Below are 27,843 nucleotides of genomic sequence, written 5' to 3'. Positions count from 1 at the left end.
GAGAAAAGGCAAAAAATGAAACAGAACTTTGGTTTCAGTCCATTGAAACACTAAATAGACAAAATTAATGGAGTGAGGGTGAAAAGTGAAGGTCTTGATTGGGAAAAATGATATCAATAATATTTGAGAGTGGTGTAGCATCCAAAGTGTATGAGTCATTATCAGGTAGGGTACTCAATAATGTTACCCAATGGATCAATTCTCAAAGGATAAATGGTTCTCTGAAGAAGACAATAATAAGACAACAAGCTCTTATCACATACTTGTTTTGTGACTGTCACTGTGCTAAGCAGGAAATATACAGATACAAGCAGAAAGAAAGTAAACTCTAGTGGGGGAGATGTTACCCAAAAAGCAGAGGGTGAAGGGCCCATGTTGGGCTGATAATAAAGTACAAAATATTGGAACCAGCCATGAAGAGAGTGAATGGGTGAATGGCCTGAACCTTGCAACAAATTAGAAAAACCTAACAAACCTTGCAACAAATTAGAAAACCCTAACCCTGGGGGAAGGAAGTCCCAGGCTAAGAAGGTCCCAGGGAACAATGGACAGTCCAAGACCAAAAAGGCTTCAAGTGCTGAGTGAATATCCAGAGTGAGAAAGCTGCGTGGCAAAGTCTGAAAAGCCAGGAGTGGAGCTAGGAGGGGAATGAAATGTACATTTAGGGACCAAAATCTGAAATCTGTGTGATTAAAATGATCCATTTTGGTCCTAGAAAAGGACTTGAGAAAACCCACCATTTTCCCTTCTCCATAGAATTCAGGGCCTATGAGTGGTAAATGTTGCATAGAACATCGGGCATGTTTGAATGGGTTGGCTGAATTGACTCCTTAAAAACAAAAAACAAAACATAACAAAAATCCTTGTGATTATGACTTTCTGGAAAAAAGAAGGCAAGACACGTTCCAGAGGGAATTTGAGGGGAAAATCTATCCCATGCAGGGCCAAGAAGCAATGACCAAATCTCAGCACATTTCTTGGGTCTGGCCCTTTCCTCCACACCTCCAGCTGGGTCTGAGTTCAGGGCTTATACTATCCCGCCACTTTTATAGCAAGAGACTCCTCCCTCCTCATAAGACCAGTTTGTCTTCCAGGTGGGTCAAGGAGAGCTTCCTCAGACATGGATCTGACTGTGTTGCTTCCCACTCACCCAAGGCTCATGTCTCCTTATTGACTCTAGAATCAAATGTAAATATCATCATCATCATCATCATGATTATTATAGCTTTGTAAACCCTCTGCAACTCAAACTACCCAGAGACTTTTGGGACACCTTGTACCTCTATGATACACACACACTTATATACACACATGTACTTACACACATATACATGCATGTGCAGGTGGACACAGGTTTATTTACATACACATGCATATGCATAATATGCGCATATACACAGAAATCCATGTAGACAAGCATGCACAAAATGTATCCACACACATGTACATTGTATATTTCTACACAAACCTACATGTATGCATGCAAATACACACAATAATGTATGCACACAATAGACACACTGTTAGGTTCTTACTAAGTGCTAAGGTGGTACTTAACAATTCTCTAGTCCACACCTTTGGTCCCAGCCTTTAAGGGGAGTTCACCCCTTTGAATTTCTGAGGAGGAGTTTACATATGAAAAGTAGTTTACACAACCTTTAAAAGGAGCAAGTTCATTGGTTGAAGTAATTTTCCCACAAGCCCTTGAGTGCTTACACGCCCATTCTCTGGGAGGATAAAAGAAGACAACATTGAGCAAGAAGTTAGTCTACTCTAGGACAGAGTTGGGTCTGCTCTCTGGAGGAAGAAGAGTCTAGTCTGGGATTGAATTGAGACAGCAGTTCTCCTCCCAGAGAGCCATGGGCAGTTTCTGGAGACAACAGAACATTACAAATATGGAAGGGCAGGGGAGGAGGACGATGAGGATATCAATTCCAAATCCTTTTTTTTAGGAAAATGCTCACTTTACACATCTCTTCATTTCTTATCTGGTGCTCCTTTTTTGGGACCAGCTGACTGAGTTGTCCACCATGATTCTGGGTACCTCCTTCCCACCCTGACCTCTTTTTACCCTTCTTTGTTTCTTTCTTTCTTTTGTTAACTGCCAAGATAAAGGAATAGAAATCCTAGAATTTTCCATGACAACTCACCCCAAAGAAACCAAAAGAGAGAATAGGGAATGCAAATACTCAAAAAGGGAAGGACAGCCTAGAAGTGAAGTTAAAAAAAAATAAGCAAATTCAAAGAATATCTGCCTCTTGCCAAAGGAAATTGTGCATAATTCCAAGACAGCAAACACACAGACAGTCTATGGATCACAGAAGAATCTGGGGGGGGGGGGCGGAATAGACATAATTATGAAGGAAAAAATTCAAAGAGAACTGGCCAGAAGTTCTGAACAGAGAAAATAAAATTCCAATGGAAAGAATTCACCTGCAGAGAAACAAAATAAAACATGGTCACAAACTCCAAGGCTGGTAGTAGGTACATTGAACAATTCAGTTCAGAAGCACAAAATTCTACAAGCCTTCACATACAACTGATTGACTGGAATAAGGCAAGACTAATGCAAACCAAGTAGATACCGGGAAGGGATGGAGTGTTAGAGCTGAGGATGTACTCCAGGGTGACTTATCCTGCAGATGGGAACAATAATATGGGGACAAAAAGCTAATAGTAAATAGTAAAATAGTAAATATTTCTAGAAGTACCACTAGAAAGGGGTTATTTGTTTCTTAAATGCCTCACACAACAGAAATGTAGGAAGAGTGAATAAACATAGACAACAATAGCAAGAGAGAAACAACAGAAAGACTATGAAAAGAAATTTTTTTTTCTAAAAGTACCAAAATGAACAGGGAAGAATGAGGAAATCTGCTGGAGGTAACAGTGAAGAGAATGATAGGGAGTTTTCTGAACAGAACCTTGTGTCATCTAGCCTTCAGAAGGCTGCTGCTTTTGTACAACTTGAGAAGATAAATGAAAAAGGCAGAAGCAGGGATTTGGAAGAAGAGAGTGATAAACCAAGATGATATCAAAGGCCTGAAATTTTCAATTCCATTCTATAGACTTCTATAAAAGACCCACCATGTGTTGGGCATTCTGATACAAACTGGTTCATATACACAATTACACACACACACACACACACACACACACACACACACACACACACACACACACTACAATCTCTGCCCTCAAGGAGCTTACAGTCTAATGAGGAGACAATAGGTAAATAGCCAACTTTGTACGGATGAAATAGGAAATAATTAGAAGAGGGAAAGCACAAGAAGAGGAATTAAAGAAGGCTTTCCTTAGATGGCTTTTAGTTTTTAAACATAACTTAAAGGTATCCAGGCAGGTCAGTAGGGATGCAGGACTAAAAGTCGGCAGAGAAATTAGGACAGGAGAGGGAAGAAGAATTTGCAAATTATTAGCCCAGAGATGGTGATTAAATGCATGGCAGCTGATGAGATCCATTATATAGAGGGAGAAAAGAGGAAGAGCCAGGAGGAGGGACACCTGTGATTAGAGGATGTGATCTGGTGGAAGAGCCAGTTCAGAAGACAGGTAAGGGGTCAGAAAGTGTGGAGGAGAGCCTGGAGAGGATCTTGTCCTAAAACCGTAGAGAAGAGAATCTCAGAAAGGAGAGAGGGGTGATCTGTGTCAAAGGCTGGGGAAAGGTTGAGAAAGATGAGCATTGAGGAGAGCTCCCTGGTCTCAGAAAAAGAGGATCATGTAGGGGACAAGACTGAGAAGGTGGAGCAAAGGAGACCTGACCTGGGACGGGAGAGTTGCTCCATTGGCAAAGATTCTTGTGGGTAGGAGGAGATGGAGATCTCACACTGAAGCTAGAAGAGGCCAGTTGTCTCTTTCTCTCTGACTCTGTTTTTCTTTCTCTTTCACTGGCTCCATGTCTTTGTGTCTGTCTGTCTCATTCTCTCTCTCTCTCTCTCTCTCTCTCTCTCTCTCTCTCTCTCTCTCTCTCTCTCTCTCTCTCTCTCTCTCTCTCTCTCTCTCTCTCTCTCTCTCTCTCTCGTTCTTTCCAACTTTCTCACTGTCTCTGCCTCTATCTCTCTGACTTCTCTTTCATTGTTTCTGTCTCTCACTCTCTTGTTTTATCTTTATCACTGTCACGTTTTGTCTCTTCCTCTCTCCCTGTCATGTTCTCTCTTTTCTATCTCTAGCTGTGTCTCTGTCTCAGTTTCTGTGTCTCTGAATCACTTTTTAAAAAATTTTCTCTTACTGTCTCTGTCTTTTTTTAGTTCTCTTTCTGGCTCTTTCTCTCTTTCTTTCTCTGTTTATGACTATTTTTTTTTCTGTCTTTCTCACTCTCTCATTCTCTGGCACTTCTTCCCCTGGCACTTCTCTCTTTGCCTCACTCTGGCTTGCACTCTCTGGATCTTTTGTGTCTTTTTCTGTCTCTCTGATTCTTTCTTTTACTCTTTTTCATCCCTCTTTCACTCTCTGGCTTTCTTTGGGTTCCTATTAATCTCTTTTTCCTTCTTTTTCTCACTCACTCACTCTGTCTTCCCCTCACTCTGTCCTGTCTGTCTGTCTGTCTCTCTTCCCCCAACCCCTGACACTTTCTTTTTCACTTTTTCCTCTCTAGCTTGTTCTGGCTTGCTCTCTCTGTGTCAGTTTCTCTCTTAATGCCTACTTTTCTCTTTCTCTCTCTCACTCTCACTCTCTGGCTTTCCTCCCCCCCCCCCCCTTTTCTGAGTGTGTGTGTGTGTGTGTGTGTGTGTGTGTGTGTGTGCGCATTTTCTGCCTTTCTTACTCTTTTTATTTCTCTTTCTCTCTATCTTTTCCAATATTTGTCCCCCCTTTCTCTTCTCATTCTTTATTCCTGTTTCTTTTTTTCTTATGCATTGCCTCTTCCCTATTATTTGGCTTTCTCTTTCTCCCTCTGGCATTTAGTTTCTATTCTTTCTTGCTCTGGCTTGCTTTCTCTGTTTCTAGTTCTTTTTCTCTGTCTCTCATTCTTTCTCTGTCTTTCGTTCTTTCTCTCTGTGTCTTTTGTTCTTTCTCTGTCTTTCATTCTTTCTCTATCTGTCTTTTGTTCTTTCTCTCTCTGTCTCTTGTTCTTTCTCTCTCTGTCTCTTGTTCTTTCTGTCTCTGTCTTTCATTCTTTCTCTCTGTCTCTCATTCTCTCTGTCTGTTTCTTGTTCTTTCTCTCTTTGTGTACCTGTTTCTCTCAAACTCATTTTTTTCTCTATCACTCTTTGGCTTCCCTTCTCTCTTTTTTACTCTCTCTTCCCCTGGCTTTCTCTCTCTTCCTCTGACATTTTCTTTCCTCTCCCATTCTGTTCCACTATGGCTCTGTCTTTGTCTCTGTTTCATTCTATCTCTCTGAATCACCCTTTTTCTTTCTCTCTCTCCCCCCTTTATCTGTCTGTCTTTTTGTCTTTGTATCTCTTTCTATCTCTCTTGCTTTTTTCTCACTGTCCCTTTGTTTCTCTCTCCTTTTCTCTGTTTTTGTGGCTTTCTCTGTGGCTTTCTCTCTTTCTTTCTTTTTCAATTTCTATCTCACTCTCTGGCTCTTTCTCTTTCCCTCTGGCCTTTTCTGTCTCTCTCTCTCATTGTCTCATTCTGGCTTATTCTCTCTGGTTATAACTCCATCTTTCTCTCTATATTTCACTCTATGTCAAGCCCCATTTTTCTTTCTCTCTCACTTTTTCTTTTCCCTCTCTAGAGCTATCTGTCATTCTGTCTCTGTATTTCTCTAGCATTCTGTTTCTCTTTTTCTTTCTCATTCTTTGTGACTTTCTCTCTCTGTCCCTTTTTGACTCCTCTCACTTTGGCTGTGTGTGTGTGTGTGTGTGTGTGTGTGTGTGTGTGTGTGTGTGAGAGAGAGAGAGAGAGAGAGAGAGAGAGAGAGAGAGAGAGAGAGAGAGAGAGAGAGAGAGAGAGAGAGAGAGAGAGAAAGTACCAGAGAAATATAGACAAACAAGCATAGAGGGAGGGAAAGAAGAGAGTGAGAGAGAAATCATCAGTGAAACTAAGAGAGAGAAAGGAACAGGGACCCTGTGAGAAATACCAGACAGATAGAAAAAGAGAGAGTGTTGGGTAATTTGTATTTTAAAAAAAAGATATATTTTGGTGCCTGTGGCAAAACTTGGTCTTGGTTAATTTGGTTTAAAAGCAAAGGACATATTTGGCTGACTGTGCAAAACTTGGTTTTGATAATTATTTATTTAAAAGCAAAGGATACTTTTGGTACCTTTGGTACAACTTGATATTGGGCATTTTTTTAAATAAGCAAAGGATACATTTGGGTGCATGTAACACAACTTGATTTTGGGTATTTTTGTTTGAAAGTAAAGGATACTTTTTGGTGCTTCTGGCACAACTTGGTTTTTGCTCATTTTTTTTTAAAAGCAAAAGATACATTTGAGTGCCTGTGGCACAACTTTGTTTTGCATAATTTGGTTTAAAACAAATGATACATTTGGGTGCCTATGTCACAACTTGATTTTGGTTACTTTTGTTTAAAAGCAAGGGATACATTTGGTTGTCTGGGGCACAACTTGGTATTGGGTAATTTTGTTTAAAAGCCAAGGATACATTTCGGTACTTGTGTAGGATTTGGTTTTGGGTAATTTTTGTTCAAATGGAAAGGCTACATTATGGTATTTGTGGCACAAATTGGTTTTGGGTAATTTTGTTTAAAAGCAATGAATACATTTGCTGAACTGTGGCAAAAGTTGGTTTTAGATAAGTTTTGTTTTAAAGCTAAGAATACATTCTGGTGCCTGTGGCACAACTTTGTAATGGGTAAACTTGTTTAATTGCAAAGGATAAATTTGGGTATCTGTAGCACAACTTGGTGTTGGGTAATTTTGTTTAAAAGCAAGGGATCTATTTGGTTGCCTAGGGCAAAACTGGGTTTTGGTTAATTTGGTTTAAAAGCAAAGAATACATTTGGGTGCCTGTGTAAAGCTTAATTTTGGGTAATTTTGTTTAAAAGTAAAGGATACTTTTGGGTACTTCTGGCACAACTTGTTTTTGTTGTTGTTGTGGTTTTGTTTTGTTTTGTTTTGTTTTTTGATAATGTTTGTTGAAAAGAAAAAATACATTTGAGTGCCTGTGGAAAACTTGGTTTTGAGTAATTTGGTTTAAAGTCAAAAGATACATTTGGGTGCCTGAGGCAAAACTTTGTTTGGATAATTTTTATTTCATAGCCAGGGAAACATTTGAGTGCCTGTAGCATAATTTGGTTTTGGATAATTTTGTTTAAAAGCAACAGAATCATTTGGGTGCCTATGGCACAACTTGGTTTTGGTTACTATTGTTTAAAAGCGAGGGATACATTTGGGTACCTGTGGTACAATTTGGTATTGGGTAATTTTGTTTAAAAGCAATAAATACATTTGGTGGCCTGGGGCAAAACTTGGGTTCAGGTGATTTTTGTCTTAAAGTGAAAGATACATTTTGGTGCCTCCTTCACAATTTTTTAAAGGGTAATTTTGTTTTAAAGCAAAGGATACATTTGGGTGCCTGTGACAGAACTTGGTTTTTGGTAATTTGGTTTTTTTTTTTTTTAAAGATACATTTGGGTCCCTGTGGCACAACTTGATTTTGGGTAAAGTTAAAGCTACATATGAGTGCCTATGGCACAACTTGTTTTTGTTTAATGTGGTTTCAAAGCAGGGGATACGTTTGGGTGCTTGTGGCACAACTTGGTTTTGGGTACTTTTGTTTAAAAGCTAAAAATACATTTGGGTGACTATGGTACACTTATTTTTGTTTAATGTGGTTTTAAAGCAGGGGACAATTTGGCTTTTGATAATATTTGTTTAAAAGCAAGAGATATATTTGAGTGCCTCTAGCACAAATTGGTTTTGGGATATATGTATAAAACAAAAGATACATTTGGGTGCCTATGGCACAACTTGGTTTTGAGTAATTTTGTTTAAAACCCACAGATACATTTGGGTGCATGAGGCACATCTTGGTTTTGGATTAATTTTGTTTAAAAGCAAAAGATACATTTGGGTGCCTGTATCACAACTTGATTTTGGGTATTTTTTTAAACTAACACATACTTTTGGGTGCCTGTGGCACAACTTGGCTTTGGGTAATGTTGTTTAAAACAATGGGTATATTTGGTGGCCATGGCAAAACTTGGCTTTAGGTAATTTTGATTTTAAAGCTAATGATACATTTTGGGTAATTTTTGTTTTGCTTTAAAAGAAATGTATGTATTTTGGTATGTGTGGTACAACTTGGTATTTGGCAATTCAGATTAAAAGCAAGGGATACCTTTTGGTGTCTGTGGCAAAACTTGGTTTTGGGTAATTTTGTTTAAAAGTGAAGGATACTTGTTGATGCTTCTGGCAAAACATGATTTTTGATAATTTTTGTTTCAAAACAAAAGACATTTGGGTGCCAGTGTGAGGGGTAAAAAATTCTATTCAAAAATGACTACTCAGAGATCACTCATAGAAAAGCAGAATTATTTATTAGAATCTTGAGAAGCGGACCCCATCCTGGTCTGTGAGCCAAATTCACAGTAGGAGAGAACCACTCCCTTGAAAATGTTCACAACTTTTATACATTTCAGACAAAGAACTTCCAAAATCCCACCCTCCGTAGGTTGTGAGTGGTCATACAAATTTGCACCATCCCCACCCACCAATTTGGTCAGTGGAGTGCAACCTGACAAAGTGATTTACAGCCTCTTCTTTTTTGGACAATGGAATGCGGCCTCGGCCTTCACATGGCTGGGGCCTATAGGTCTGGTTTACGTTAGCTAGCAGTCTCTGATCAATATGTGCTTAATCTGTCAGTTCATCACCATATCTTACTCCACACACCAGTTTGATTTAAAAGCAAGGGATATATTTGGTTGCCTATGGAACAGCTTTCTTTTTGGTAATTTTGTTTAAAAGCAAAGGATACATTGGGGTACCTGTGCAACAGATACTTTTGGGTGCCTCTGGCACAATATTGTTTTGGTTAATTTGTTTTGAAAGCAAAGGATACATTTGGCTGCTTTTGGCACATTTTAGTATTGGGTAATTTTGTTCAAAAACAATGGATACACAGGTGTAATGGGGATAAACTGGAACCTTTTCCAGTAAGATCAGGAGTGAAACACGGTTGCCTTCTATCACCATTACTATTCAATATTGTATTCGAAATGCTAGTCTCAGCAATAAGAGCTGAGAAAGAGATTAAAGGAATTAGAGTAGGTAATGAGGAAACCAAACTCCAATCTCTCTTTGCAGATTATCATCTGATGGTATATATACTTATATACTTAGAGAACATAGATTGTATAGGCTAAAACTTTCCTTCAGGAGACATTGCATTGGTGGTGTGAAGACGACCGAGCTTACTTCTTACAAGTAAAAACAAATCAACAGAGGTACAAATCTCCGGACACTAGTAGTCTATTATATAAGCATGAATTTCCTGATAAAGAGGGCCACTGGTTTATCCTATGGAGCTTAAAGCCATTGGGAATGAAAGGCAATCTGCCTCCCCCTCCCTATTTTAAAGCCTAGAACAAAGAACGGTAGTCTGTACATGGGGGTAAACAATATAAATGGTTAAGGATGTTAGCATACTGGGGTAGGAACATTGCAATTCAAAATCCGAAATGGGAATTGGTAACAATTATTCTTTTCCTCTTGAATATATTGATGCTTTCTCCCTGGACCTTGCAGAAATAAATAATGATAGAAACAAATCTGCTCTCATTGTACAAAAACACCTGGAGACAATATATCTAGAAATGGCATCATCCTGGCTGGCAGAAATTCTATAAGATGTCCTAGAATTGAATTAGGACAGATAATATTATAGAGCACAATCAATTTTCTTGACTTAAAATGATTTGCAGATGGTGCTGAGATAGCAATTCATTTTCCATTAAAACGTTTTATGAGAGCACTGCACATTGAAACTTGTTTCAGAATTTTCAAAAATGGCTGAAAAGAAAACTGAAATTGTTTATTCAACTGAGAGGAACACTCAGTTGGTTCTAGGATATCCGGGTAGTTTTCCTTGATGATTCCTTAAAGGATGTAGTCTAGGTTCTTTTTGTGGATAATAGTTGTCAGGTAGTTTAATGATCTCCCCTGGATCTATTTTCTTCTGTTAGATTTTTTTTAACTCCTTATCCTTTTGGCCAATTCTACCTTTTAAGGAATTTTGATGCCATTATCTAGAAAGAAGCAATAATCAGTCAGATTTTTATTCTGTAAAAATTGATAATAATAGGTAACTAGGGGCTTAACTTATGCCATTCTACTTTCCCTTCCTCTTAAGATACTAAAGTATAAATTATATTCTGCCCTCAGACACACAACAGCCCTTGTGCAGACAAGTCAAATTGTCAAAGAAGAGGAATGAGAAATTCCTGATAATCCCTCTTTGAATATAGAAGGGATAATCCAGTTGAACCTTGCCTGAGTTGGTCAGACCACACCTGAAATATTGTGTTCATTTCCAGGCACTTTCATTCACGAGGCTCAGTTAACAAGCATTTATTAAATGCCTACTATGTGTGAGGCACAAAAATAGACAAAAATAGAGGGATTGGGAATTCTATGTAGTGGTTCATAATCATCTCCCAGAGTTCTTTTGCTGGGTGTAGCTGGTTCAGTTCATTACTTCTCTATTGAAACTGATTTGGTTCATGTCATTGTTGAAGAGGGGCCACATCCATTAGAATTGATCATTATATAGTATTGTTTTTGTGAAGTATATAATGATCTCCTGGTCCTGCTCATTTCACTCAGCATCAGTTCATGTAATTCTCTCCAGGACTTTCTGAAATCATCCTGTTGGTCATTTCTTACAGAACAAGAATATTCCATAATATTCATATACCACAATTTATTCAGCTATTTTCCAATGGATGGGCATCCACGTAGTTTCCAGTTTCTGGCCACTACAAAAAAGGCTGCCACAAACATTCTTGCACATACAGGCCCGTTTCCCTTCTTTAAGATCTCTTTGGGATAGAAGCCCAGTAGTAACACTGCTGGGTCAAAGGGTATGCACAGTTTGATAACTTTTGGAGCACAGTTCCAAATTGCTCTCCAGAATGTCTGGATGTATTCACAATTCCACCAACCATGTATCAGTGTCCCTTTTTTCCCACTTCCCCTCCAACATTCTGCATTATCTTTCCCAGTGTCAATGATTTCAAATTCTCCTGGCCTTGGAATAATCCTATACACATTCCTGACACTTAGCTGTTGGTCAGTGGTCACCGGGGTGCTGAAACCCTTCTTGTAACTCACCTAGGGTCTGACCCTTTGAGTTTTCTAGGCGAAGAGATCATGTGACTTCCTGTAACCTGGGGCTCAAGGCCTGATCTTCTGGCTCTGCAGACCTCTGGGAATAGGGAGCATGTGACTTAGGTCTAGTCTCACGGACTTTTTGAGAAAGTTTCAGCTAGTCCCATTGGAAAAGAGAACAAGAGGGTCAGTCTCAGGAGGCAGTGTTCCCTGCAGTGGAGCAGTGTTCTCTCTGACCCCTGCGGTTCTCCATGGGATTCTGAGAGGGCTAGTCTGTGGGAATGGCAGGAAGAGCCTACAGGGCAGAGCTCTGAAGGGTCACCTTGGGGGCTTTCTCTGTAGGAAGTTTACAGGGAAAAGAGAAAGGCAATGGATCAGAGAAAGAAAATCTAGGCTAAACAGAAAGAGAAGAGGGACAGTGAGGGGAAGGAGAGAAACGCTCATTGGAAAGGGGAAGAAAAATGGATGAAATTTAAAAAAAATCTAATGAAGATGACTAGTTGAATGGCAAGAGATGAAGGGGAATCTGCAAGAGAAGGAAAAAGAAAAAGGGGAAATGAAGAAATGTGGAATGAGATGAAAGCAGAAGAGATGAATAAATGTTTAAAGAAACTGGAGGTAAAGGACTTCCAGCCATCTTCTAAATGGGACAATAGGAATATGGACATTTCTCTGCAACATATGGAACTTCTGCAAAAATTAAGCAGTAGCATAAAGAGACTGAACGCAAATGTAAAAAGGTCCAAATAATTCAAACATCCTTTCATTCCCTGTGAGAAATGGATGGATGTTCAATTTATTTCCAAAGTTCTGATAATTACATTGGAGAAATGAAACTTAAATTAGGAACCAGAAACCCACAAGGACATCAGGAAGTAATCAAGGGTGAAGTTCATCTTCCCCCCAAAGAATATAATGCCTCCTTGGAGGCAGAGCATGACTTTTGCAATCAGGGATGGTGGCCTGAGACTTGAATATACCTTTTTTCTTTTCTGAGGCAATTGGGGTTAAATGACTTGACCAGGGTCACACAACCAGGAAGTGTTCAGAGTCTGAGGCCAGATTTGACCTCAGGTCCTCCTGACTTCAGGGCGGGTGCTCTATCCACTGCCCAACCTAACTGTCCTGTGGCCTGAGATTTGGAAAAAAAAGTTGTTTTTTTTCCCCCAGCCCTCCCCATTACTTTCCAATTCTAGAAAGTAAGTTCCTCTGGGGTAGAGACAAGCTATGTGCATCCATTCTTGCAAGAATGTGAAATAATTCTTTCCTACATTCATCTGTGAGTCAGGGGAGTTCTTGGTTCCATTCCCCGATGATTAAGAAGGGAAATTGGTACAGGGATGGCCAACAAAAGATCCAAACCTAAATGGAGATTTACCAGTGACATAAAATAATGACTGAGTCAGAGAACAAAGGTTCCAGGATCTCAGCAAAGATAAGTTTGCAAAAGAAAATGAAAAGGATTAAATAATACTCCCAAATTTCTGGTATTCAATGTAGTCCTCAAGGGGGGGAACATAGCCTTACTGTGAGAAATCAATGGGCATTTTGGTTTCCACAGTTATGGACATTTAGGTGGAATAATAAAACTTAAATTAAAAAATTGAAACTCACAAGACCATCAAAGAATAATAAAAGACATCTTAACCCCCAAAATGTAAGCTCTGGGGCAGCTAAGTGGCCCAGTGACTAGAACACCAGCCCTGAAGAAAAGAGGTCCTGAGTTCAAATCTGCCCTCAGACACAACATTTTCTAGCCTTATGACTCCAAGGCAAGTCACAACTCCAATTCCTCAGGAAAAAAAAAAAAGAAAAAAAAGAAAAGAAAGAAAGAAAGAAACCCAGCTGTAAATCACCTGAACTTCCTGCTTATCTTTAGGATAGATGATGTTCTGTCACTTAGGAAAATTGTGAGGTTGCTGAATAAGTTATTTGGGGCTATTGTTGTAATATTGAAACCTAAAATTGGTAAGTAGTTTGATGTGGGTTATGATGTTGGGCACAGAGAGCGGAGTGGGATGTTGGCGGGCACCCAGTGATGAGGTCCGAGGACCCAAATGATGTGGGTGATGTGACAGGAGATGGTGACAGAACCCAACTGCAGGGATTGAGCCACGGGAAGAAGTCGTGGTGGTCATTGTCTTTGCCAAAAGTGGATTACTTTAGAGAAGAGGTTGTAGACAAAATGGTGGGATACAGTATGAAATAGAATGGGAGAGCATAGAAAGCGGTTTTCATAATTAATGATGGAAAGGGCAAGTTTCTGAGTGGAACTTTCTCTTTGCCACGAGAAAGAAACCCACCCCCCTGAGGCTGGGGCATGCCCTTAGCTGGCAGGCTTAATTCTGAAAGGGACTTAGCCCCGAAAAGGTAGTTAGCCATAAAGAGAAGGAAGCATGGTGGACTTAGGGGAGATACCACGTGGTATGGAGGAGGAGAAGTAGAAAGCCACACAAAGCAGCGGGCTTTGGCAGACTGACTCAAAGGAAGGCAGCGGCCATGAGGTGATCCATGAGTATGTTTTATTGGGAAATGGAAACCTGAACATGACTGGGATTCCTGATGGGGCACGGCAAGGTGGGACTGTGCAAGATCTCTTCAGAGGGAGGGTCTCAGGGGTTTGACACCCCTTGGATTTCAGACTGACCACCTCCCCAAAGGATGGGACCAGAGAGCTAAAGGAATCTATAGCAGGGCCTTCTCCCTACCTGCCTCAGGGACTCTTAAAGAAGGGTTGTATGGGCAGGGGAAGTGGACTCAGCCCCTGCTTGGGGGTCCATTGCCCTGGTTTGTGCACTTGTCTGGTTTGGGAAAAGCTTGGTTTTAGCTGTAGGGTTCCAGGCTCTCACCTTTCGGTTTCTGAAGGTCTTTGATTGGGATTTTGGGTGGTTCATCTGAAATTTGGGACAGAAAACTGCCTACCAGTTATTTGTATTGGCTTGGGAAGGTATAGACTTAGTTCACCCTTCCCTCACTGGGCATGGCTGCTCCTTAGAAGTGAAAAACAAATCCACTCACTGGAGCTCACCCTCCAACCTTCTCTGTCTCACGTGATGGTTAAATGAACATCCTTTCACTTTACTTGCTTCTATCATTTAGAGAAGTAGCTTATGGTTATACCATGGTCATAACTGAATAGTTGCTTTTCTTTTTCAAGTCTCTGATTGTTTTAAGGCAAAGTCACTTGGGACGCTGTATCTGAGGTTCTACTGCAAGAACTCCCAGGAAGTTTGTTAGATTTCTGGCTAACTGCAAATTCTCTGAAAACTGTCCATTCTCCTGTATTTAAGAAGTGCCTCAGGGTGTCATGGGTAAGGAGTATGACAGTAAATGGGATCTGTACCTTGTAGAAGTCCCCAGAGCAGGATTTCAGCCTGACAAGCCTGCCTGTGCCGTGGGCTGTGCTCTGCAGGCCCGGGGGACAGAGTTTGGGATGTAAAAACTCTGCTTAGTGAAACTTGCTGTGGAGGTGAAATCCCTCGGGATCCTCCCTGACTGTTCTGGGTTCTGACTTTGGGAATGGTTCTCTGAACGACATTAGAAACCCAGCATTGGAGAGAAATACCGTGAAGTTCCTGGCACAGGTTTCCCAGCAGGCCAAAGGGGGGGGGTTGTTAGTGTCCCAGTCAGGCCCCTGCTTTCTCCTCTTCAAGCAAATTTCTGTGATCAGAGTAAGTGGCCAATGGGAGCCGTCCTGCCTGCCTCTTCTCTGCCCGGGGTCAAAGGGTCTCATCCTCCTCTCTAACAGGACACCCTCCTTCCCTCCCTCCCTGTCTCCTTGATCTCTAGCCAGGAGCACAACTTTGTGAAGGGAAGGTGGAGTAGAATTGGTGCCTCTTGCTTTTGTTCCGCTAGATGTCGCGCTTGTCTCTGTTTTGGATTTCAGATTCCGCATTTCCTCATTTCTTCTTTCATTTTGGGCTTTGTGTTAGGAGAGCCCCCACAGGAGCCACACAGGGCGGGGTGAAGGGGGAGGAGGGGGAGGCCATTGAGCATTGCCTCCTCTGGCTCAGGAGAGGGACCTCTGCTGCTCAGAGATGGGCCTGTTTGCCCTCAATGTAAACTCCCTGACCTCTTTTTCTGGTTCTGATTTCAGGCTTGGTTTAATGAGATTATAGACAGTAGAATGGCTTGTTTGTATTTCTCCTGGGCATTGCTTATGGTAAGCGGTGAGGTGTAACTGAAACCCATCCCCCTCTCACAATTATGGCAGCCTTCCTCAGGGAACCAGGGGGGAACTTTGTAATCGAGTCCAGGAATCTCCTAATGTCTCCTAATAGAACTGCGCCCCCCTGCCCTTTTGTGCAGTTACTTCTAGTCCTCACAGGTGCTTCCCTGTTTCTACAGATCTGAGAAGTAAACTGTCATTTGTTCATCTAATTTCCTTTACTATCTCTCTTTTTTCCCCTGAGGCAATTGGGGTTAAGTGACTTGACCAGGGTCACACAACCAGGAAGTGTTCAGAGTCTGAGGCCAGATTTGACCTCAGGTCCTCCTGACTTCAGGGCTGGTGCTCTATCCACTGTGCCACCTAGGTGTATCTCTCTCTGTCTTTCTCACACTCCCTTATCTTCTTCTCTCCATGCTGCCCCTCTGACTTACTCCTTTTTCTCAATCTCCTTTTCATTCTCTGGCTTGCTTTATTTCTATGCTTCTCTCTCTTTTTCTCTCTTTCTGTCCATTTCTGACTGTTTTTTTTTTTTTCACTTTTTCTTAGTCTCTATTTTTACTCTTTAGCCTTTCTGGCTTATTTAACCTCTGTGATTCATTCTCTCTCTCTCTCTCTCTCTCTCTCTCTCTCTCTCTCTCTCTCTCTCTCTCTCTCTCTGTGTGTGTGTGTGTGTGTGTGTGTCTTTCTCTCCTCTCATGCTCTTGCTTTTACTCTTTCTTCTGTTTCTTTCTCTCACTTTTTTTGCGTTTTTCTGAGTATTTTTTTTTCACTCTGAAAGTGTTTTTTAAGTTCTAGCTCTTAAGGAACCACGTTTCCACTCTGATTCTCATTGTCTCTCACTCTCTCTTGCTCTCTGTCTCTGTCTGTCTCTCCTCTCCTTTTCTTTTTCTCCTTCTTCTCTTCTCTCTCTCACTTTTTTCTGCCTCTTTCTGACTATTTTTTTCACTCTCATAGTGTTTTTAATCTCTTGCTCTTTTTGACCTATGTTATCCCTCTGATTCTCATTCATATTCTCTCTCTCTCTCTCTCTCTCTCTCTCTCTCTCTCTCTCTCTCTCTCTCTCTCTCTCTCACTCTCCCTCCCTCCCTCCCTCCCTTTCTCTCTCCTTTTTTTCATAATCAGAGTCCAGGAATCTCCTAATATTTCCTAATGGAACTGCGCCCCCCTGCCCTTTTGTGCAGTTACATCTAGTCCTTACAGGTGCTTCCCTATTTCTACAGATCTGAGAGGTAAACTATCATGTGTTCATCTAATTTCCTTTACTATCACTCTTTTTCCCCTGAGTCAATTGGGGTTAAGTGCCTTGACCAGGATGACACAACCAGGAAGTGTCTGGGGCCAAATTTGAACTTAGCTCTACCCCAAGTAGCTGCCCTTATGTATATATCATGACCCCATTTCAAGTTTATGTTAGCATAGGGTATTAGCTGTCGGTTAATACCCAGTTTCTGCCATACTAGTTTCCAATTTTCCCAGCAGTTTTGGTCAAATGGTGAGTTTTTATCCTAAAAGCTGGGGTTTAGGGCTTTGTCACATACTAGGTTATTAGAGTAATTGACTATTTTGTCCTGTGAGCCTAACCTATTTCACAGATGGGCTACTCTCCTTCAGAGAAGCAGCTCATGGGTTTGGCATGTGCAAGTATCTGCCAATGGGAATTGAGCCAACCCAGCCACTTGAGCAACTCGCTCACAGGGGGGAGGCCCTTCAAGCCATCCCTGTTTATGAGAAACTGCACTGTTAGCCTCAGACCATCCCCTTTCCCAGTGGCACATCGCTGCTCTTTCCTCCACAAGGGTGTTTCTGCAACGTGGCAAAAAACTTATTTTGCACCAAAGGTAAAAATGGCCTCTGTATTCCTTTTATGCAGAGTCCCATACTTAGCAAATCCCTATTGTTTTCTTTTCCATAAGAAGTCCTTTCTTGAGTTACAACCTTTGAAAAGACAGGGGAGAAATATCTGGCAAAGCATCCTAAGATTCCAGGACAACCCAGTAGTAACAACACAACAAGCCACAGGGCAACAAAGATTCTAATTCCAAGCACCATGAAGAGGTCTTATCAAACCAATGTGTATTTTTTTCCAGTAGTTTTATCTGGATTGAAATCTTCATGAGAAACCTTCTCTGTGTCAGATGCTAGACATAATCTATGCCATCTTCAATTCTGTTACTGAGAAATAAACCATTGAAATGCTCTTGATACTGTCCCAATTGTTAATCTTATCCTGTATGACTATACAGCAAAGAGGTGACACAATCCTTTGCCTATCTCTAGTCACATTGTAATTCAGCCTGGACTTTTAGTAATTCTGCTTCTGCTCCTATTTCTAGTAACACTTCCCTTAAGTCTTTCTTCATCGGACACAATTGTTGCCCCATCTTAGTCTGTCTGGCAAACCCCACTGGGACTTTCCTGGCTGGTTCCTCTCTCTACCTACCTGGTACTTTCCTGTTTTGTACGTTAGATGTGGATATTGCAAGAGAGATGGGGGAAGCTACAAGTGAAACCAACAGAGTGCTACCTCATATGGCACAGCTGATCCATCTCTTTTTTTTCCCCTGGGACTCAGGTCTGTTTCCTTGTTTTCTATGATGGTTTTGAACATATGACCACTTTTAGTAGGACAGCATTTCTCACTTTTGCCAGGAAGCACTGTGACATGAGCTTCAGGGACAACAAATGCAGTCTGATTTTCAATTTCATTCTCTAAACCATCGTTGACTGTACAATTCCAACAAGTAACGTTGCAGAAATCGAATGTTTTCTTGGTCACAGTCATAAAATCTCCCACAGGAATGCATATCTCCCTCCCAGATGGGCTTTAGTATAGAGCCGGTAGCCAGTTCTCATGCCATTTGTCCAAGAACCAGGGCCCACGACGTTTCTCCATGTGACAAACTGCTAGCCCAATTCTTGAGTGACAAAAATGTATCCCAGGGAAGCTTGTGCTTTCCATCAACCTTCCCAGGCACTGCCTTTGTAAGGTCCCCAAACAAGTCCTGGGAGACTGCCATAAGTCCTCTTTAGCCTCGTGCCGCGATTGCAATGTCCAGTCTGCAAGCGTAAAACAGGAACGAGAATGAGCACAGCGTGAAGATCTGAAGGGTCAACCTGAGACCCCTTTACATAGACACACTGTGGCAGCCCTCCCGCACGGATGATGGGGTCTCTATGACAGGGCGTCCCCTGCATGCCCAGCATGTGTGTTATATGATATCCCATACCCGAAAAAGGCAACTGTAAAGTCACGCTCTCCACTTGTGCACAATAGGTACTATTCCTTTGCGACCAGTCCAAATGAAGCCCATTCCCAAGTCCAGAAGAGTTGTCCTTTACCTATGCCATGCTGCCACTGTATTTCTCAAGGTGAAGTTCATCCCCGATTATTGGGGACAAATTGCCTGCTAGCACTGCATCCAGTATGTGTTCCCAGCATGAGAAAATCCTCGGCCGTGGTGGGTCCACGATAGCTCACCCTTGGTGTTCTGCTGTTTGTCCCAGCTGTATAGGACTCAAACCCATAAGTATAGACGGCATCTTGTTAGCTGTCTTGGGGCCCCATCTTCCTTTTTATTGACACTCACCTCATCTTCCTTCTTTTCCTCTTCTGGTTTTTGGCCAATTTGGAGATGTCTGGAAGAAATCCACTGCTGAAGGTTTTCTCCTGTGGAGATACAAGCATATCCCGGTCCCCAAATTAGAACCCTAGAGGCTCTTCCATCCTTCAGGACCCTTTTTCATTACCATGGTCTCATTCTTAGGGGCCTTCTTAAGGAAGATGGGGTGTTATCTTTTAGTGGTTCTCTGTCTCTTTTTACCAGAGAATACTCCATAGCCAGGCTTAAGTCATTGGAATCAAATTGTAAGTAATTCATTGCATGCAATGCTTCATCTATGTCTTTCTGAGTAACCCTACCTCCTCCTCCCTCTTTCTGATTTTTGATGAATCTCTTCAGGATCTGATTTGTCCTTTCTACAGTGACCTGTCCTGTGGTGTTGTAAGGAATTCCCAAAATATGATCTATGGAAAATTCCTGTAAGAACTATTTTAATATTTCTGAGGTGTATGAGGGTCCATTATTAGTCTTGATGGTGTGTGGGATACCCATAGAGGCAAAACAATGAAATGAGTGATTGATCACATGAAACAGCTTTCCTTTGTAGAGAGGATGCAACTACAAAGCCCAAATGTTTGTCAGCTCTAACATGAAGGCATGTTTCCCCCCATTTATGTAACATCTATCTGCCATATATCATTTGGCCTGTCACCTCTGGGGTTAGTCCCCATCCCCACAGGTCTTTAAGAATAGGGTACACAAGCTACACATGGTTTTACTATGCTTGCCTAGAGTTCCCCCATTATCTGTGACCCTCTATTTCTCCCACTTTTTTTGTCTTAATTGAAGGTATACATCAGTGGTGAAAAACATCAGCATGGGAAGAATCACACAGACAAGTATTAAAATAATAAACAATGTGAATAAACAAGATACTATAAAAGATTTCCATGAGTCGTCTTCTTCTTGTTCTTCTTCTTCTTCTTGTTCTTCTTCTTGTTCTTGTTCTTCTTCTTGATCTTCTTGATCTTCTTCTTCCTCTTCTTCCTCTTCTTCTTCTTCCTCTTCCTCCTCCTCCCCCTCTTCTCTTCTTCCTCCCCCCTCACCACCACCACTACCACCACCACCAGCACCCTCACCCCCCAATCACCACCTCCTCCTCCACCACCACCAGCATGGATGATGCTCGTTCTATGGGCGGGAGGGGGTGTTCCCGATGCTGGGGTCCCAAGCTCCCCCAGCCTGGGTGGGACTGTAGCTGCCAGAGGAGTCTGAGTCGTAGGTGGGCGTCTGGGAGCTGGAGCTGGGGGGAGTGTCCGAGGCGGCAGGCCAGAGTGGGGGGCGCCCGGAGCCCAGTGGGACGAGTCTCTGGGGATGCACGGAAATGGTCTGACAGGTGGAGTGCAGCTCCACGCGGGCCAAGTTTTCCCTCACGTCCTTCACGCGCCCGATGTAGCCCTTGTAGGCCCCCTGGCAGATGCGCACCGACTGGCCCACGAGGCCCCTGTGTGGGGGAGGCCCACGGCGACCCCCACGGCCCCAGGAGCCCCGACCCCGCCAGCCCCTGTCCGGCCCCCGGGCGGCCGCTGTCTCCAAGGCCGGGCGCCCCCGGCCCGCGGGGCCAGGCTGTCTGGGACTGGCGGGGGGAGGGCTCGGGCCGGCAGCCGGGCCCCCTGCCGGGAATCCGCGGCCCCGGCTGGACCGGACCGCGCCGGCCAGCAGGAGGTGGCGGCACTTGCAGGCGAACAGGCCCCCGTGCTCCGGGAGCGTCCTGGAGCGGAGGAAGGCGATTCCCCGAAAGAGGTGGAGGACCGTGGCCTCGAGCCCCGAGCGCGGGCCCTCCACCACCCTGACCGAGTCCCGGACGCGCACGCTGTGGTGCTGGGCGTCCAGGGCCACGGCCATGCGGGTGTCCCTCCTGGCGGTGACGGCTTGGCGGCTCACGGTGAGCACCCGGTCGTGCATGTCCAGGACCCGCAGAGCGCAGGCGTCCAGGCCCACGATGACGCCCACCGTGCTGGGGCTCAGCTGCACCAGCTCCCCCCAGCGGTGCCGGCCCCACACGTCCTCCGGGGCCGCCGTGTCCGGGCACAGCCGCAGGTCCCCGGGGAGCACGTGGAGCTCCTCGCGGCCCAGGTCGGACAGGAGCAGGACAAAGTCGGGCTCCACTCTGAGGACGAAGCCGGTGGTGCCCCGGTAGCGGCCCGCCAGCACCTGGACGTGCTCCCCCTCTTCGAAGTGCTTGCTCAGCTCCCCGGCGGCCAGCTGCAGCGGCTCCCGGAGCAGCTCGTGCTCGGGCATGATGGTGACCCGGGAGCCGCTCACGCCCAGCACCCGGCCCCGCAGCTGGATGAGCTCGCCCGCGCTCACCCGCACCCTGTCTCCGGCCCCGAAGCGGCGCTCCGCCGCCCCGTCTTCGTCTTCGTCGTCCACGCGCAGCTCGAGCTCCTGCAGGGCTTCGGGGCGCTCCTGGAAGGGCTGCAGCTCGGACAGCGCCGGCCTGACGCCCTCCCACACCAGGGCCGAAGGGGGGAAGGTCTTGAAGAGGAAGCCCTCGGGGCTGTAGCGGTCCCCCCGGAAGAGGAGGAAGTCTCCGTCCCTGCCCAGCTTTCCTCCCAGGGCTCGGATCTTCTGGGCGTCCAGGAGCTTCGGGGGCGGCCTGGGGCGCCTCTTCCTCTTGCCCGAGCCGGGGGTCGGGGCCCCGCGGGCCGGGAGCAGGCTGTAGTCGAGGCGAGGGATCATCTTGAGGAAGACCGAGGCGTTGCCGGGCTCGGAGCGGGTCACCTGAGCGAGGTCATCCTTGTAGAGGCCCGCCCTGACGCGCACCCAGCTCCCGGGCTGCAGGCTGGGGGCCTGGCGGCGCAGCACCCTCAGCACGTCGGGCATCTCCTCCAGGGGCACCGGCTTCGGGGCCGGGAAGCCCTGGCGCAGGCTGGCCACGCCCCGGATGGCGTCCAGTACGTGGCCGAGCTTGTGGGCCTCCACATAGACGTAGCCCTTGAGGTAGTGGGGAGCCACCACGGACTGGATCTGCAGGGGGCTGGCGCTGCCGCGGGAGGCCGCGAACTTGCGCAGGAGCGTCAGGGCCGCGGCCTTTTCCTGCCCGGACTTGCACTTGACCATCCACAGCCTGGGGTCCCGCAGGCCCGGGAGCAGCCGCTGCTGGCAGATGGGGTCGGGCGGCTGCCGCGGGGCTCCGCGCCCGGCCTCCCTGCACGCAGGCCTGGCGTATTTCTGCAGGAAATACTGGGCCAGCTCCTCCTCCCGCTCAGCCCTCCAGGCGTTCTGGAGGCGCCGCGCCCCGGAGCAGTCCTCCTGGGGGGTGGCTTCAGGGCTGCCGGGGCCGGGGAGCCCCGCTCTGGCCGCGAGGTCCTCCGCGCCCACCTCCCACTCGGCTTCCTCCTCCTCCTCTTCTCCTTCGTCATCGTCCTCCTCAGCCTCATCTAAAATGAAGCCCTGGTGTCTGGGCTTCTTCCTGGGCCGCTCTTCCTCTTCCTCGTCTTCTGCCTCCTCCTCGTCTTCTGCCTCCTCCTCGTCTTCTGCCTCCTCCTCGTCTTCTGCCTCCTCCTCGTCTTCTGCCTCCTCCTCGTCTTCTGCCTCCTCCTCCTCCTCCTCCTCTTCTTCTTTTTCGTTTTCCTTTCCGTTCTCCTCTTTCTCCCGGGGTTCATTTCTTCCCCCTGATTCTACTTCGGATTCCGACTGGGACCCAGAGTCTGTTTCGGCCCGGGACTCGGACTCCCTCGCCGACCCGGACTCCAACCTGGTCCGGGTCCCCGACTCTGACTCCGACTCCGACTCCGACTCCCTCGCGGACTCGGACCAGGAACCGGGTGTCCTGAGCTCTGACTGCTCCGACTCCCGGACTGTCCCAGCCCTGGCTGCCTGTCTCGCCTGGCCTTGGCCACGGCTCCCGCCCTCTGCCTGCTTCTGGACGCTGTTTTCGCCGTCCTTTTTTTCGGGGCCCTTGCGGGTGCCCCCCGGAAACATCTTCAAGTGAGACTGTCTGGCCTTCATCTCCTAATCGCTGCTGCTGCCGCTGCTCTTGCTGCCGCTGCTCTTGCTGCCGCTGCTCTGGCTGCTGCTGCTGCTCTGGCTGCTGCTGCTGCTCTGGCTGCTGCTGCTGCTGCTCTTGCTGCTGCTGCTGCTGCTGCTCTTGCTGCTGCTGCTGCTCTGGCTGCTGCTGCTGCTCTGGCTGCTGCTGCTGCTGCTCTTGCTGCTGCTGCTGCTGCTGCTCTTGCTGCTGCTGCTGCTCTGGCTGCTGCTGCCTCTACTGCTCCTGCTGCTGCCGCCACCAGGAGAGCTCCAGCAAGAATGAGTGAGCCTCAGTGGCTCACCAGCTCCTTATAGATACTCCCATGAGGCACCTGCGATGTCAGGGAATCCACATCTTCAGAGAAGGGTCATACCACCTGTAGGGGGCAGCAGGATGGATTCATTCTGAAAGGATGGGCCAGTCCTTTGTCCCCTCCCAGTTGGAGCGATCCAGGGCAGGGGGACCATTAAGGCTCCATTTTAAGGATCATCCAAGCCAAGTCCCTGCGATATGAATATGTTTGTAGGACTGTAGATGTATGGACATACATGAATGGACATGTGTGTTCTGTATAGAATTTCTTGTCTTGGGGGGGGGGTGGGCTGGGGTGGGAAGGAGAGGAAGGGAGGGAGAGAAACTCCACAAATGTTTGCCTTTTGGGGAAGGGGCGGGCAATATTCTTATTTACTTCGATATGTGTAAAACAATGTTTTACATTTATTTTTAAAACTTTGACTTCTAGATTCTCTCCCATTCTCCCCATCTCCACCCTTTTTTTAGAAGGCTGCTGGGAATTGATGCAACACATTTCGGTAATATTGATGCTGCCAAAGATGGTATAAATGTCGCGTGTTTCTCTTCCCCACCCCCCACCCCAATCCACTCAAGGAAAAAAGGAAGTTTAAGAAAAAGTCTTCAGTCTGCGTTCAGACCCAATCGGAGTTTCTCTTAGGACAGAGAGCATTTGTCTTCAGTCCTTCAGACCGGTCTGGGATAACTTTGTTGCTGAGAACAGCAAAGTGTTTCACAACTGATCATCCCACAGCTTTGAAATTTGCTCTAACTAGGTACACAGTACCTTTCCCAGGGCTGGAACTCAGGGAGGACTTTCCGCATTTTTCTCTTCTCTTGTAGAATAAGAATATTCCTTCATAATCCTATACCACAATTTATTCAGTCTTTCCCCAATGAAAAATCATCCCCTCGATTTCTAACTTTTTGTCCTGAAGAAAGAGCTGCTAATAATATTTCTATAGGTCAAAGGATCTTATGACCCTTTGAGCATAGATCATGTCTTTTCACCATGAGTTAATTGGGGAATGGCTCTCTCATTTTTTTTAAACAAGTTTGACTCACTTCCCTATTCATTTGCCAAGTAAAGCTTTCATCCGAGAAACTTGCTTCACAATTCTTTTCATAATTACTCTTGCTAACTCTATACCTCTCCGTTTATTCTGTTGTCTTTCCCTTCATCCTGTCCCTCTCAAAAGTGTTTTGCTACCTAATATGCCCTCTCTTTTATCACACTCCCCTTCTCATATCTTTGTCTCTTCCTGCTTGCTGATAGAATTGTGTAGCCATATTGATGTAAGTTATTTCCTTTTGAGTCAATTTTGACGCTTCTCCCCTCTCCTCTTTCTCTACATTGGAGCAGCTTTTTCTTGTATCTTTATGGCAGATAATCTACTCCTTTCCACCTCTCCCTTTCCCTTTCTCCCACTTCTTTCCTCAATCACCCCTGGATTTTAGATTTTATCCTCTCATATTCAATCCACACATTGCCATCTCCCCCCCCTCTCTCATATATATATACGTATATACATGTATATATATATATATATAATTTTAACTGCCATAATAATGAGCACGTTATTATAAGTTACAAGTACCATCTTGTAGGAATGCAAACAGATAACCCTTGTTAAGTCCCTCATGATTTCTGTTTTCTTCCTTCTCCATCTCCTCCTCCTCCTCCTTCTTTTTCCTTCTCTTTCTCCTTATTTTTCTTGCAATTCTTCTTGCAATTCTTCTTCTCTTCTTTCTCCTTCTCCTTCTTCTTGTAATTCTTTTTCTTTTTTCTTCTTTTTGAAGTTCTTCTTCCCTTCTCTTATGTCTCCTTCTATTCTTTCTACTTCTATTTCTCCTTCTATTCTTTCACCTTCTCCTCCTCCTCCTCCTGCATCTCCTTCTCTTTCTACTTGTTTCTCTTTCTCCTCCTTCCTCCAATTCTTCTTGCAGTTCTTCTTTTTCTTTTTCTTCTCTTGTTCCTCCTCCTTCTCCTCCACTTCCTCTTCCTTCTTCTCCTTCTTCCTCTTTCTCTTCTTCTTCTCCTTCTTTCTCCTCCTCCTCCTTTTCCTTGTTCCTTCTCTTTCTTCTCCTTCTCCTCTTTCTCTTCCTCCTCCTCCTATTCCTTGTTCCTTTCCTCTTCCTCCTCCTTTCTCTTCCTTTTCTGCTTCTTATTCCACTTCTTCTTTCTGTTCCTCTCTTCCTTCTTCTCCTCTTTTTCTACTTCCTCCTCCCCCTTTTCCTCCTCCTTTTTATCCTCCTCCTCTTTATTCTTCATCTCCTTCTTTGCTCCTCATCCTCTTCCTTTTCCTCTGCCTCTTTCTTCTCCTCTTTTGAGCCAATTTTGATGAGACTAAAGTTCCCTACTCCTATTCCCCTCTCCTCTTTCCCTACATTGTAGAGGCTTTTTCTTGTGTCTTTTGTGGCAGATAATTTACTCCATTCCACCTCTCCCTTTCCCTTTCTTCCAGTCCTTTCCTCAACCACTTCTCAATTGTATTTTATATTTTAGATTTCATCCTCTCATAATCAATTCACACTGTGTCATCTCTCTCTCTCTCTCTCTCTCTCTCTCTCTCTCTCTCTCTCTCTCTCTCTCTCTCTCTCTGTCTCTTTCTCTCTCTGTGTCTCTCTCTCTGTCTCTCTCTCTCTCTGTGTATTACTTTTTTCTGCCATAATAATGAGCATGTTATTGTAAGTTACATGTATCATCTTGTAAGAATAGAAACAGATAAAATTCTGCTCCTTCTACATCTCTTCTCCTCCTCCCTTTTCTTTGTCTTTCTCCTTCTCCTTTTTCTTGCAATTCTTTTTCCTGTCATTCCTCTCCTTCTCTTCTTTCACCTTCTCCTCTCCTTCCTCCTGCTCTTCCTTCTCCTTCTTCCAATTCTTTTTCTTTTACTTCTTCCTGACATTCTTCTTCTCTTTCTCCTATTTCTCCTTCTCATTCTGCATCCACTCCTTCTACTTTTTTTCTCCTTCTCCTTTTTCTTCTTAATGCAATTCTTCTTTTTTTCTTCTCTTCTTCAATCTCCTCCTTCTCCTTCTTCTTCTTCTTCTCCTCTTCCTCCTTCTCCTTCTTCCTTCTTCTCCGCTTCCTTCTCCTTCTATTCCTTCTTTTCCTCCTCCTCGTCTACTTCTTCCTCCTCCTCCTTCCTCTTCATCTCCTGCTTCTTGTTCTCCTTTTCTTCCTTCTTCTTCCTCTTCCTCTCCTTCTTCTCCCCCTCTTCCTCCATTTCCTCCTCCTCCTCCTTCTTTTCCTCTTTATCCTTCTTCTCCTTTTCCTCTCCCTCTACACTTTATTCTTTGTCTTCTTCTTTCGCTCTTCCTGCTCTTCCCCTTTTACTTCTCTTCTTTCTCCTCCTCCTCTTCTTTCTTCTTCTTGCACTTTTTCTTCCTTCTCATTCTCCTATTTCCTTTCCCCCTCTATCTCCTCCTCCTCCTTCCTTTTCCTTCTTTTTTCTTGCAAAACTTCATTTTGTCTTTTATTTGTGATTTGAAATTTTTTTTCACATGATGATGAATTCTTTGCTGTTCTTTGGAGAACCCTTTGCTCATATTTTTGGCTAATTATTTAGTGGGCATGGTCATCAATCCTATATTTATATGTAGATAAATCTATAAACCTATATGTGAGTGAATATTGATAACCATACATATAAGTGACAAAACATATATGAGTATATATGTCATATCTTTGGTACGAAGCCTTTATCATAGAAATTGACTCATTGTTTTCTCTCATTCAAGCACTTCTCTTCTTACGCTACCTGCATGAATGTTGTCTGTGCTGAAATATTCCAATTCAATTAAAACAATCAGAGTTACCAGTTTTATCTTGATGGGCTCATTTCAATACTTCTGATTGGAAGAGCAAAAATCTCTTCCAAGAGCCTGCCTCTTTAGAGGGCTCCAAATTCCTTTCCTCTCTTCATTTGCCAGTAACTGCTCTGCTTGGTTTCCTCTTCTCTACCATCATGATGTCCATTAGGTGTAGAGGGGTGAAACTGTGAAAAGGTGTACTTGAATCAGACAGCAGAGCACTTAAGGCTAATTACCCATTTGATGTGAGATAATAGTGCTATAGACATATATTTGGATGAGATGGTGATGTGATGCTTTTCCTCACCATAGGTGCTTGCTGGATGTGTGGTGGTGAGATAATGGTAGACAAGGATTGGAGGGCTGAGGGAGAGAGGTCAGAGTCACTCTGCCTCAAGAGGATGATGGCAAGATAATTGTAGGCAAGGATTAGAGGGACAAGCCAGAGACTCACTTTGCTGCCTGACTAGGAGGAAGGAAGTTGGTGACTTTGAAATCGAGAATCTAGGATCCTCATGGCAGTTTGTCTTTTTGCTTCACTTCCCCCCCACTAAAGACCAAGGACTTTAACTGATCCTGACTCTGGCTGATCCTGAGGCCTCCGGGGAGCTAGGCCAGACTTTACACAAGGTATATTAAACACTTAAAGAAATTGATTAAGAAAACCATTTTAAATTAAATACTATAAAATTATATATGCTTTGAAGATACAACAAG

General features: G+C 44.4%; 1 long non-coding RNA gene across 3 annotated transcripts in view; it reads left to right on the top strand.

Moving 5' to 3' along the window:
• The first annotated feature begins 3,521 nt into the window (after positions 1-3,521).
• Positions 3,522-27,843, top strand: part of LOC141543207 (uncharacterized) — a 48,299-nt gene continuing 23,977 nt past the window's right edge. For 2 of the 3 annotated variants that reach the window (XR_012482379.1, XR_012482377.1), the window contains exon 1: positions 3,522-3,570. This is a non-coding gene — a long non-coding RNA (uncharacterized LOC141543207). Of the gene's footprint in view, positions 3,571-7,547; positions 7,586-27,843 lie in introns of those variants that run through there. The other variant, XR_012482378.1, reaches the window with a different exon arrangement.

This window comes from Sminthopsis crassicaudata, chromosome 5, assembly GCF_048593235.1.
Source record: "Sminthopsis crassicaudata isolate SCR6 chromosome 5, ASM4859323v1, whole genome shotgun sequence".
In the NCBI taxonomy this organism is placed as follows: Eukaryota; Metazoa; Chordata; class Mammalia; order Dasyuromorphia; family Dasyuridae; genus Sminthopsis; species Sminthopsis crassicaudata.
Note: the sequence above shows the minus strand (reverse complement) of the source record. Positions and strands in the feature narration are given on the sequence as shown.